This window comes from Electrophorus electricus, chromosome 13 (assembly GCF_013358815.1).
Source record: "Electrophorus electricus isolate fEleEle1 chromosome 13, fEleEle1.pri, whole genome shotgun sequence".
Taxonomy (NCBI): domain Eukaryota; kingdom Metazoa; phylum Chordata; class Actinopteri; order Gymnotiformes; family Gymnotidae; genus Electrophorus; species Electrophorus electricus.
Genome location: NC_049547.1, coordinates 22,577,998 through 22,590,497, shown reverse-complemented (window position 1 = coordinate 22,590,497; position 12,500 = coordinate 22,577,998). Strand labels below are relative to the sequence as shown.

General features: G+C 47.1%; 1 protein-coding gene across 1 annotated transcript in view; it reads right to left on the bottom strand.

Moving 5' to 3' along the window:
* The window catches only part of chrm3a (cholinergic receptor, muscarinic 3a), a 101,496-nt gene that overhangs the window by 23,208 nt on the left and 65,788 nt on the right, over nucleotides 1-12,500 (bottom strand). The gene's annotated exons all lie outside the window — the stretch shown is intronic.

Sequence of the window (12,500 nt, the reverse complement as noted above, 5' to 3'; positions counted from 1 at the left end):
GAGAGGGAGGGAGGGAGAGAGGAAGGGAGAGGGAGGGAGGGAGGGAGGGAGGGAGAGAGAGAGAGAGAGAGAGAGAGAGAGGGAGGGAGTTAAAAATCACAGCGAAAGACAGAGAATAAGAGAGAGAATGAAAGTCATAATGAGAATGAGAATGAGAGAGAGATGAGAGAAGAAGAGAAACACAGTAAAGGAGCAGCAGCAGGACATTCTGCTAGGAGACCCAGAAGAATGCAAAAAGGACATTTCATCTGTTACTAGAACTAAAATGAACAGTTTGGGTGATGTTCTCACTCAGCAGAGCTAAGCTGTTTGGACAGGTTCAGTGAGACCCTTAAAAGAGTGACAGTTTGACTCCTGAACCTCAGACACAGTGGGGCTACACATGTTCTGTGTCCTGGATGGCACCAACGTCTCTTGCCAGGACAGGAGACACCAAGCTCTGTTCCACCATCTGTGTTCTCATCACCCGGGAATCAGCTCAGCGGCATCGGACGACTTTGGGACACGCCAGCACTGATGTTCTATAGAAGAATATAGAACATAATCTACAGACTATAGAATATTCTACAGATGTTATTGCTTGTGTGATAAATGCATGTTGTCCTAATTTGCATATCATGTTAGTGATTCATAATGGTACACCATTCCACAAAAACACCACCTGAAACTGTCTGACAGTAGATGCTCCTGTAAGATGTCAGTGTGGGCTGGACGAAGTTTGGTTATCAACACAGTCCTGCACACGCATCCATTTAGCTGATTATTTATCTACTTGCTAATTTATTTAAAGAGAACATCCACCCTGGCTCTGTGCCAGTCCTCGCCCTTTCTGTGCACGGTAGGAGGCGTGTGTGTGCGTGCGCAGAGGCGGGGCACTGTGACTGACGAGCGTAACAAGAGGGAACATTAACATATCCAGATCTTATGCTGAGTATGGACCGCCATCGTAAATCAGGAGCTGGTTCTGCGCATAGATGATTGGAGATGGAGTTATTTCGCCACCACCACGATCTGACGACAATGAGCTGAATGACCGTGTCACGGGGCTGCAGCCTTATCAGCTGACGGTTCAAAGGTTACGGACCGCTTCCGCTCAGTCGAGGGAGGGATCGTTTCATCACGGAGTGTGGCGTGTGCGTCTGTAGATTCAGCTGGACAGTTTTTGTTTGACCAGTCAAATGTTTTTTAAGATGGTACATTTTTTTGTTGGACAGGTGACTTGTATACACAAGCAAGCGCATGTATGATGATATTTAGAATTAAAACATTTCAATTTTAGGTTTATTTTCACTCTAAAAGGCCCAATTTATGTCTGTTGGGAGTGAGCATAATGGCTAACTTTACAACAGCAACATCAGACGTAAGGGAGAGGAAAGTGACATTCTACAACTGCCAGAGGAAATGTGTTGGAGAAGAACAAACGATAAATACAATAAATATAAATACAGTTATAGACTGAAACACAATTTAGCTGCTCTGCCCTGTTGTACAAGAGGAAGTGAAGTCATTAGTCAATGCATCCCTGCAGTTCCTGTATTGGTCAGTTACAAATGTGTTATGTACCGCTGGTGTCACTGGGGTAAGTCGGACCTTCTGTCTCTTGGCATGGGTCATTAATATGTATGGCCTCATTTACATGTCCATTTTGATTGGCTTTTCACATAGGGCACAGGTGAATGGAAAGTTGTGCTCATTATCTCCACGTAATTTTCTAAACAGGAATTAAATTCTGTGTCACACTTTGTGCACAGCGTAGTGCGGTTGCCATGAAGTTTTATGAATCTGGTCCAATCCCTGCTACCACAAGTCTGCCCAGGAGAGAGATAGAGCTAGCATCAACAATTAAGCATGAAATGCGTTCAGTTTGGATTCACGTTTTTGGCAACGCAAAGCAGATAGTCAGCCCAGAACTTGGAGTACGTACAACAGCTCAGGAACACCACCTCTTTCCCGCTCATCCCACGCTCCACCTTCCTCCTGCAAACGTGTCTGACTGAACGGAGTTCAGTTAAGATGGGGCTTTTCCCCATTATGTCTTGGGAAGTGCAGAGTGAGGGGGACTGGTCCCAGATCAGAGGTTTAAACATTGGAGCCCTGTGTTTGGTGTACGAGCATAAATATTCTTTCCAGAGCACTTTAGGCTTTTTTGTTTTTGTTTGGTCAACAGTGATCAGCAGCAAACGAGCTGATCTCATCCTCAGGTTCTCACACGTTTGGTTCAAAACGGCTGTACGTGACTGTCGTTGGGAGCAGTGGGAAAAACCAGAGTAGCAAAGTGGTTTTAAACTCACACTGCCCAGCTCCAAACTGGTGTTAACTTCTGGAATCAGTCAGAAGTGAAGGAAAGTATTTGCACATTCCTGAACACACAGGAATACACAGGGATGCTAATCAACAGATCAATATAGTCCAACTGGCCAGGCTGGAGAACTCTGACCTCAGATTAGATGTCTTGAACTTGCCTAGGCTTGTCTTAAACCAGTACAAATTGAACTGAATGAACTATGGATACCCAAACTGTTTCACATGTGATGCTTAATGGCCAGCTACCTGTTGTCTCCATGTGGGTGAAACTGCACACACGGTTTTCCAGTGTGATTACAACCCTACAGGTGTTTGTTATGGCGGAGACAGAGAGTCACCTGTTCTCTGAGTTTACCAATCGCACCTCAGGCCAAGAAGAAGCCCAGAAAAATATCACCAGAGTTCAATCTCTTGCCATATTGTTCATTTGGGTCTAATTTACACCAGCCCATGCCAACATAAAGTGGGCTCGCGTACACATGGCTGTAGCTGACTGGGTGCTGGCGACCCTGTAGAAGATCCAGTCTGGCTTTAAAATGCCACGTCCCTTTAACAAGACACAGGAACAATTAGAAACAATGTTCAGGCTGCCAAAGGTCGCTAACCTAAGGGGCGTGACCTTTACCCCAGCCGAAGGTGGGGGCTAATGACTGGGACTGTAGCAGATTGCTCTGGGCATGTGAGAGTTTATATCTGTGTGTGTGTGTGTGTCTGGATAACATCTAATGGAGCTTAATGATCCTCCTCGTCCTCTTCCTCAGAGGAGCTGGAGCAGATGAAGAGCACTTTAAACTCAGCCCTCTCCATTAGGCTGAACCAGCCTGCCACCCTTACCCCTGCCACCCGCTAGACTTCACAGCCAATCACCCATGACCCCTCCCACCCGCTAGAATTCACAGCCAATCGCCCGTGAGCTGGCTGTAGACTAAATACCCACGGTGGACTAAAAACGCGTGTTGTGACAATCATCACGGAGAGTGACGTGAGAAGAGTGTTTAAAAGGGTGAATACCAGGAAGGCGATGGGACCAGACGGTATCTGCGGGAGGGTCCTCAAAGCCTGCGCAGATCAGCTAGCCCCGGTATTCACCGACATCTTCAATCTCTCCCTGACGCTCGGTATTGTCCCGTCTAGCTTCAAGCGATCCACCATCGTCCCCGTCCCGAAGAAACCTCGACCCTCCGACCTCAATGACTACCGCCCTGTTGCCCTCACATCGGTCATGATGAAGTGCTTTGAAAAGCTAGTCAGAGACTTCATCACATCTTCACTGCCAGCCTCCATGGACCCACTGCAGTTTGCATATCGCCACAACCGCTCCACTGACGACGCAATTGCACATCTGCTCCACACCACACTGACCCACCTGGACAAAGGGAGGGGAAATTATGTTAAAATTCTGTTTGTCGACTACAGTTCAGCATTTAACACTATCATTGCCTCTCTACTCACTACTAAGTTGGGGGATCTAGGACCGCATACATCCCTGTGCGACTGGATCTCCAACTTCCTAACAGACAGACCACAATCAGTACGGGTGGGCAACTGTGCCTCATCCACCCTCACACTCAGCACTGGAGCTCCTCAGGGTGGTGTCCTAAGCCCTCTGCTCTACTCACTGCACACCTACGACTGCACAGCCACTTCCAGCTCCACCATCATTGTCAAGTTTGCTGACGACACTGTCGTCATGGGCCTGATCTCAGACAACGATGAGAGGGCCTACCTGGAGGAGACTAAACACCTGGAAAACTGGTGCCAGGGACATAATCTCCTCCTAAACATCAGCAAGACAAAGGAACTGATCGTGGATTGCAGCAAGAAGCAGGAGCGGCACTACCAACCTGTGAGGATCAGTGGAACCACGGTGGAGAGAGTAGATAGTTTCAGGTACCTTGGAGTTCACATCTCGCAGGACCTGTCCTGGTCCCGCCACACCAACTCCCCGGCAAAGAAGGCTCGTCAGCGTCTTTACCACCTCAGATGCTTAAGAGACTTCAGACTGCCCTCCAAGGTACTGCGGAGCTTCTACACCTGCACTATCGAGAGCATCCTCACGGGGAACATCACAGTGTGGTTTGGGAATAGCACCAAGCAGGACAGACATGCATTCCAGAGGGTGGTGTGTTCAGCAGAGCGCATCACTCACACGGAACTTCCTGACCTGCAGAGCATCTATTACAAGCGGTGCCAGACCAAGGCCAGGAGGATTGTGAAGGACCCCACCCATCCCAACAATAGACTCTTCTCTCTGCTGAGGTCAGGGAAGTGCTTTCGCTCCCTGAAGACCAACACAGAGAGACTGAAGAGGAGCTTCTTCCCACAGGCCATTCGGGCCCTGAATCAGGGAAACTGATAAACTGTGGGGACTACCACCACCACGTCAATAACATCATGACTGTAAAGCTGTAAATTTGTAAACTAGAATTGTACATTGTGTACATACACATAAATCCATATATACATTGTACATTGTGTATATATACATATTGTACATATACTGTTATATATTTTTTTGTATTTTTGTGTATATATATATATATATATATATATATATATATATATATATATATATATATATATATATTTATTTTTTAATTTTTTAATTTTTAATTTTTTTCCTTTTGCACCCCTGTTTCTTTTCACAGTTTGGACAGACACTCACAAAACCATTTCACTGCGAGTTATATCATGTATGACTGTGTACGAGACAAATAAACCAAACTTGGACTTTTATCCCGTCACCCAGTCCAGGGAGGGAACATCAGCTCATGTCCCTCATCTTGGGGAGGGGCAAGTGTGGGTTGTCCCGGTGACGAGGAAACCACATTACACAGCTCTTTCAAAAGCATGGTAAGCTCTTACCTCTTAAACTCTGCCGTAAGATGAAGACATGATGATGGCACAATAAACCATGAGCTAAAGAGGTGAAATGGAGCTCTGTCACATGGACAGAAATAAAGGAATTCCTTCACACACTTTAACTGGTAGGACGGAGGCAATAGACTCCCAGGGGAGCATGCACAGAGATACCCAGGTGCACACTCACCCCAGCCTGTGCACAGTCAAATGCAAAGTCAAACGCACAGCCAAACACACAACCAAATGCACACAGTCAAACGCACAGCCAAACGTACACAGTCAAATGCACAGTCAAATGCACAGCCAAACGCACACAGTCAAACGCACAGCCAAACGCACACAGTCAAACGTACAGTCAAATGCACAACCAAACGCACAGCCAAACACACAGTAAACTCTTGATCTGCTAGTACACTGGGCTCAGGCTGGGGTCTCAGGTGCGGCTCACGCTGGAAAACATGAGTACACAACAGCAGGGCACATGCTTGCTTTCGGTCCAGCGCACTATGATGTAGGCACACATTTACACTGGGAGGCCTGCAATGCATGCAAGTGTGTGTGTGTGTGTGTGTGTGTGTGTTTGTGTGTGCATGCGCACATGTGAATATCTGGAAATGTAAGACACTGCAGGCATATGAGGACCTTTGATGATAATGACATTTCAGTACCAAAGGTGAGTCTTTCAAGGATTTTCAGATGCCGAGAGAAAACCACATCACTCTCTGAAACACTTACAAGACTGAAATAGTTTAAAATAGTTACAAGCTTCTCACTGACATTTACAGTGAAATATCTGATGAAGGTAATGTCACAGCATGTTAACACTCCACACAACAATTCAGCAATGACATACCCCTGCAAGGACGGCTCAATACCCATCATAACACACACTGGTCACGGTAAATAAAGAGTAAAAAACAAAAGAAACATTTGCATCGACCCGGGCATTGGTTTATACGAAACTGTAAATGACAGCTCACATCCGCTCACGAAGAGCTAGCCCGCCACCGCTCACGGCTGGACCTCCAGGCTAACTGTGCACGTCCTGCTCCCACAAGTGCGGAAATCTCCGTGCCTCATCACATCCATTCAGCGCACGCCCACCGTGCTCCGTTCAGATCACTCGCAAGCCGAGATTCTCCGAAAGGCCTGTTCAATAATGCGGAAAGTTCTGGATCCAGACTTCACAGCCAATCACCCATGACCCCTCCCACCCGCTAGAATTCACAGCCGATCGCCCGTGAGCTGGCTGTAGACTAAATACCCACGGTGGACTAAAAACGCGTGTTGTGACAATCATCACGGAGAGTGACGTGAGAAGAGTGTTTAAAAGGGTGAATACCAGGAAGGCGATGGGACCAGACGGTATCTGCGGGAGGGTCCTCAAAGCCTGCGCAGATCAGCTAGCCCCGGTATTCACCGACATCTTCAATCTCTCCCTGACGCTCGGTATTGTCCCGTCTAGCTTCAAGCGATCCACCATCGTCCCCGTCCCGAAGAAACCTCGACCCTCCGACCTCAATGACTACCGCCCTGTTGCCCTCACATCGGTCATGATGAAGTGCTTTGAAAAGCTAGTCAGAGACTTCATCACATCTTCACTGCCAGCCTCCATGGACCCACTGCAGTTTGCATATCGCCACAACCGCTCCACTGACGACGCAATTGCACATCTGCTCCACACCACACTGACCCACCTGGACAAAGGGAGGGGAAATTATGTTAAAATTCTGTTTGTCGACTACAGTTCAGCATTTAACACTATCATTGCCTCTCTACTCACTACTAAGTTGGGGGATCTAGGACCGCATACATCCCTGTGCGACTGGATCTCCAACTTCCTAACAGACAGACCACAATCAGTACGGGTGGGCAACTGTGCCTCATCCACCCTCACACTCAGCACTGGAGCTCCTCAGGGTGGTGTCCTAAGCCCTCTGCTCTACTCACTGCACACCTACGACTGCACAGCCACTTCCAGCTCCACCATCATTGTCAAGTTTGCTGACGACACTGTCGTCATGGGCCTGATCTCAGACAACGATGAGAGGGCCTACCTGGAGGAGACTAAACACCTGGAAAACTGGTGCCAGGGACATAATCTCCTCCTAAACATCAGCAAGACAAAGGAACTGATCGTGGATTGCAGCAAGAAGCAGGAGCGGCACTACCAACCTGTGAGGATCAGTGGAACCACGGTGGAGAGAGTATAGTTTCAGGTACCTTGGAGTTCACATCTCGCAGGACCTGTCCTGGTCCCGCCACACCAACTCCCCGGCAAAGAAGGCTCGTCAGCGTCTTTACCACCTCAGATGCTTAAGAGACTTCAGACTGCCCTCCAAGGTACTGCGGAGCTTCTACACCTGCACTATCGAGAGCATCCTCACGGGGAACATCACAGTGTGGTTTGGGAATAGCACCAAGCAGGACAGACATGCATTCCAGAGGGTGGTGTGTTCAGCAGAGCGCATCACTCACACGGAACTTCCTGACCTGCAGAGCATCTATTACAAGCGGTGCCAGACCAAGGCCAGGAGGATTGTGAAGGACCCCACCCATCCCAACAATAGACTCTTCTCTCTGCTGAGGTCAGGGAAGTGCTTTCGCTCCCTGAAGACCAACACAGAGAGACTGAAGAGGAGCTTCTTCCCACAGGCCATTCGGGCCCTGAATCAGGGAAACTGATAAACTGTGGGGACTACCACCACCACGTCAATAACATCATGACTGTAAAGCTGTAAATTTGTAAACTAGAATTGTACATTGTGTACATACACATAAATCCATATATACATTGTACATTGTGTATATATACATATTGTACATATACTGTTATATATTTTTTTGTATTTTTGTGTATATATATATATATATATATATATATATATTTATTTATTTATTTATTTATTTATTTATTTATTTTTTTAATTTTTTAATTTTTAATTTTTTTCCTTTTGCACCCCTGTTTCTTTTCACAGTTTGGACAGACACTCACAAAACCATTTCACTGCGAGTTATATCATGTATGACTGTGTACGAGACAAATAAACCAAACTTGGACTTTTATCCCGTCACCCAGTCCAGGGAGGGAACATCAGCTCATGTCCCTCATCTTGGGGAGGGGCAAGTGTGGGTTGTCCCGGTGACGAGGAAACCACATTACACAGCTCTTTCAAAAGCATGGTAAGCTCTTACCTCTTAAACTCTGCCGTAAGATGAAGACATGATGATGGCACAATAAACCATGAGCTAAAGAGGTGAAATGGAGCTCTGTCACATGGACAGAAATAAAGGAATTCCTTCACACACTTTAACTGGTAGGACGGAGGCAATAGACTACCAGGGGAGCATGCACAGAGATACCCAGGTGCACACTCACCCCAGCCTGTGCACAGTCAAATGCAAAGTCAAACGCACAGCCAAACACACAACCAAATGCACACAGTCAAACGCACAGCCAAACGTACACAGTCAAATGCACAGTCAAATGCACAGCCAAACGCACACAGTCAAACGCACAGCCAAACGCACACAGTCAAACGTACAGTCAAATGCACAACCAAACGCACAGCCAAACACACAGTAAACTCTTGATCTGCTAGTACACTGGGCTCAGGCTGGGGTCTCAGGTGCGGCTCACGCTGGAAAACATGAGTACACAACAGCAGGGCACATGCTTGCTTTCGGTCCAGCGCACTATGATGTAGGCACACATTTACACTGGGAGGCCTGCAATGCATGCAAGTGTGTGTGTGTGTGTGTGTGTGTGTTTGTGTGTGCATGCGCACATGTGAATATCTGGAAATGTAAGACACTGCAGGCATATGAGGACCTTTGATGATAATGACATTTCAGTACCAAAGGTGAGTCTTTCAAGGATTTTCAGATGCCGAGAGAAAACCACATCACTCTCTGAAACACTTACAAGACTGAAATAGTTTAAAATAGTTACAAGCTTCTCACTGACATTTACAGTGAAATATCTGATGAAGGTAATGTCACAGCATGTTAACACTCCACACAACAATTCAGCAATGACATACCCCTGCAAGGACGGCTCAATACCCATCATAACACACACTGGTCACGGTAAATAAAGAGTAAAAAACAAAAGAAACATTTGCATCGACCCGGGCATTGGTTTATACGAAACTGTAAATGACAGCTCACATCCGCTCACGAAGAGCTAGCCCGCCACCGCTCACGGCTGGACCTCCAGGCTAACTGTGCACGTCCTGCTCCCACAAGTGCGGAAATCTCCGTGCCTCATCACATCCATTCAGCGCACGCCCACCGTGCTCCGTTCAGATCACTCGCAAGCCGAGATTCTCCGAAAGGCCTGTTCAATAATGCGGAAAGTTCTGGATCCAGACTTCACAGCCAATCACCCATGACCCCTCCCACCCGCTAGAATTCACAGCCGATCGCCCGTGAGCTGGCTGTAGACTAAATACCCACGGTGGACTAAAAACGCGTGTTGTGACAATCATCACGGAGAGTGACGTGAGAAGAGTGTTTAAAAGGGTGAATACCAGGAAGGCGATGGGACCAGACGGTATCTGCGGGAGGGTCCTCAAAGCCTGCGCAGATCAGCTAGCCCCGGTATTCACCGACATCTTCAATCTCTCCCTGACGCTCGGTATTGTCCCGTCTAGCTTCAAGCGATCCACCATCGTCCCCGTCCCGAAGAAACCTCGACCCTCCGACCTCAATGACTACCGCCCTGTTGCCCTCACATCGGTCATGATGAAGTGCTTTGAAAAGCTAGTCAGAGACTTCATCACATCTTCACTGCCAGCCTCCATGGACCCACTGCAGTTTGCATATCGCCACAACCGCTCCACTGACGACGCAATTGCACATCTGCTCCACACCACACTGACCCACCTGGACAAAGGGAGGGGAAATTATGTTAAAATTCTGTTTGTCGACTACAGTTCAGCATTTAACACTATCATTGCCTCTCTACTCACTACTAAGTTGGGGGATCTAGGACCGCATACATCCCTGTGCGACTGGATCTCCAACTTCCTAACAGACAGACCACAATCAGTACGGGTGGGCAACTGTGCCTCATCCACCCTCACACTCAGCACTGGAGCTCCTCAGGGTGGTGTCCTAAGCCCTCTGCTCTACTCACTGCACACCTACGACTGCACAGCCACTTCCAGCTCCACCATCATTGTCAAGTTTGCTGACGACACTGTCGTCATGGGCCTGATCTCAGACAACGATGAGAGGGCCTACCTGGAGGAGACTAAACACCTGGAAAACTGGTGCCAGGGACATAATCTCCTCCTAAACATCAGCAAGACAAAGGAACTGATCGTGGATTGCAGCAAGAAGCAGGAGCGGCACTACCAACCTGTGAGGATCAGTGGAACCACGGTGGAGAGAGTAGATAGTTTCAGGTACCTTGGAGTTCACATCTCGCAGGACCTGTCCTGGTCCCGCCACACCAACTCCCCGGCAAAGAAGGCTCGTCAGCGTCTTTACCACCTCAGATGCTTAAGAGACTTCAGACTGCCCTCCAAGGTACTGCGGAGCTTCTACACCTGCACTATCGAGAGCATCCTCACGGGGAACATCACAGTGTGGTTTGGGAATAGCACCAAGCAGGACAGACATGCATTCCAGAGGGTGGTGTGTTCAGCAGAGCGCATCACTCACACGGAACTTCCTGACCTGCAGAGCATCTATTACAAGCGGTGCCAGACCAAGGCCAGGAGGATTGTGAAGGACCCCACCCATCCCAACAATAGACTCTTCTCTCTGCTGAGGTCAGGGAAGTGCTTTCGCTCCCTGAAGACCAACACAGAGAGACTGAAGAGGAGCTTCTTCCCACAGGCCATTCGGGCCCTGAATCAGGGAAACTGATAAACTGTGGGGACTACCACCACCACGTCAATAACATCATGACTGTAAAGCTGTAAATTTGTAAACTAGAATTGTACATTGTGTACATACACATAAATCCATATATACATTGTACATTGTGTATATATACATATTGTACATATACTGTTATATATTTTTTTGTATTTTTGTGTATATATATATATATATATATATATATATATATATATATATATATATATATATATATATATATATATTTATTTTTTAATTTTTTAATTTTTAATTTTTTTCCTTTTGCACCCCTGTTTCTTTTCACAGTTTGGACAGACACTCACAAAACCATTTCACTGCAAGTTATATCATGTATGACTGTGTACGAGACAAATAAACCAAACTTGGACTTTTATCCCGTCACCCAGTCCAGGGAGGGAACATCAGCTCATGTCCCTCATCTTGGGGAGGGGCAAGTGTGGGTTGTCCCGGTGACGAGGAAACCACATTACACAGCTCTTTCAAAAGCATGGTAAGCTCTTACCTCTTAAACTCTGCCGTAAGATGAAGACATGATGATGGCACAATAAACCATGAGCTAAAGAGGTGAAATGGAGCTCTGTCACATGGACAGAAATAAAGGAATTCCTTCACACACTTTAACTGGTAGGACGGAGGCAATAGACTCCCAGGGGAGCATGCACAGAGATACCCAGGTGCACACTCACCCCAGCCTGTGCACAGTCAAATGCAAAGTCAAACGCACAGCCAAACACACAACCAAATGCACACAGTCAAACGCACAGCCAAACGTACACAGTCAAATGCACAGCCAAACACACAACCAAATGCACACAGTCAAACGCACAGCCAAACGTACACAGTCAAATGCACAGCCAAACACACAACCAAATGCACACAGTCAAACGCACAGCCAAACGTACACAGTCAAATGCACAGTCAAATGCACAGCCAAACGCACACAGTCAAACGCACAGCCAAACGCACACAGTCAAACGTACAGTCAAATGCACAACCAAACGCACAGCCAAACACACAGTAAACTCTTGATCTGCTAGTACACTGGGCTCAGGCTGGGGTCTCAGGTGCGGCTCACGCTGGAAAACATGAGTACACAACAGCAGGGCACATGCTTGCTTTCGGTCCAGCGCACTATGATGTAGGCACACATTTACACTGGGAGGCCTGCAATGCATGCAAGTGTGTGTGTGTGTGTGTGTGTGTGTTTGTGTGTGCATGCGCACATGTGAATATCTGGAAATGTAAGACACTGCAGGCATATGAGGACCTTTGATGATAATGACATTTCAGTACCAAAGGTGAGTCTTTCAAGGATTTTCAGATGCCGAGAGAAAACCACATCACTCTCTGAAACACTTACAAGACTGAAATAGTTTAAAATAGTTACAAGCTTCTCACTGACATTTACAGTGAAATATCTGATGAAGGTAATGTCACAGCAT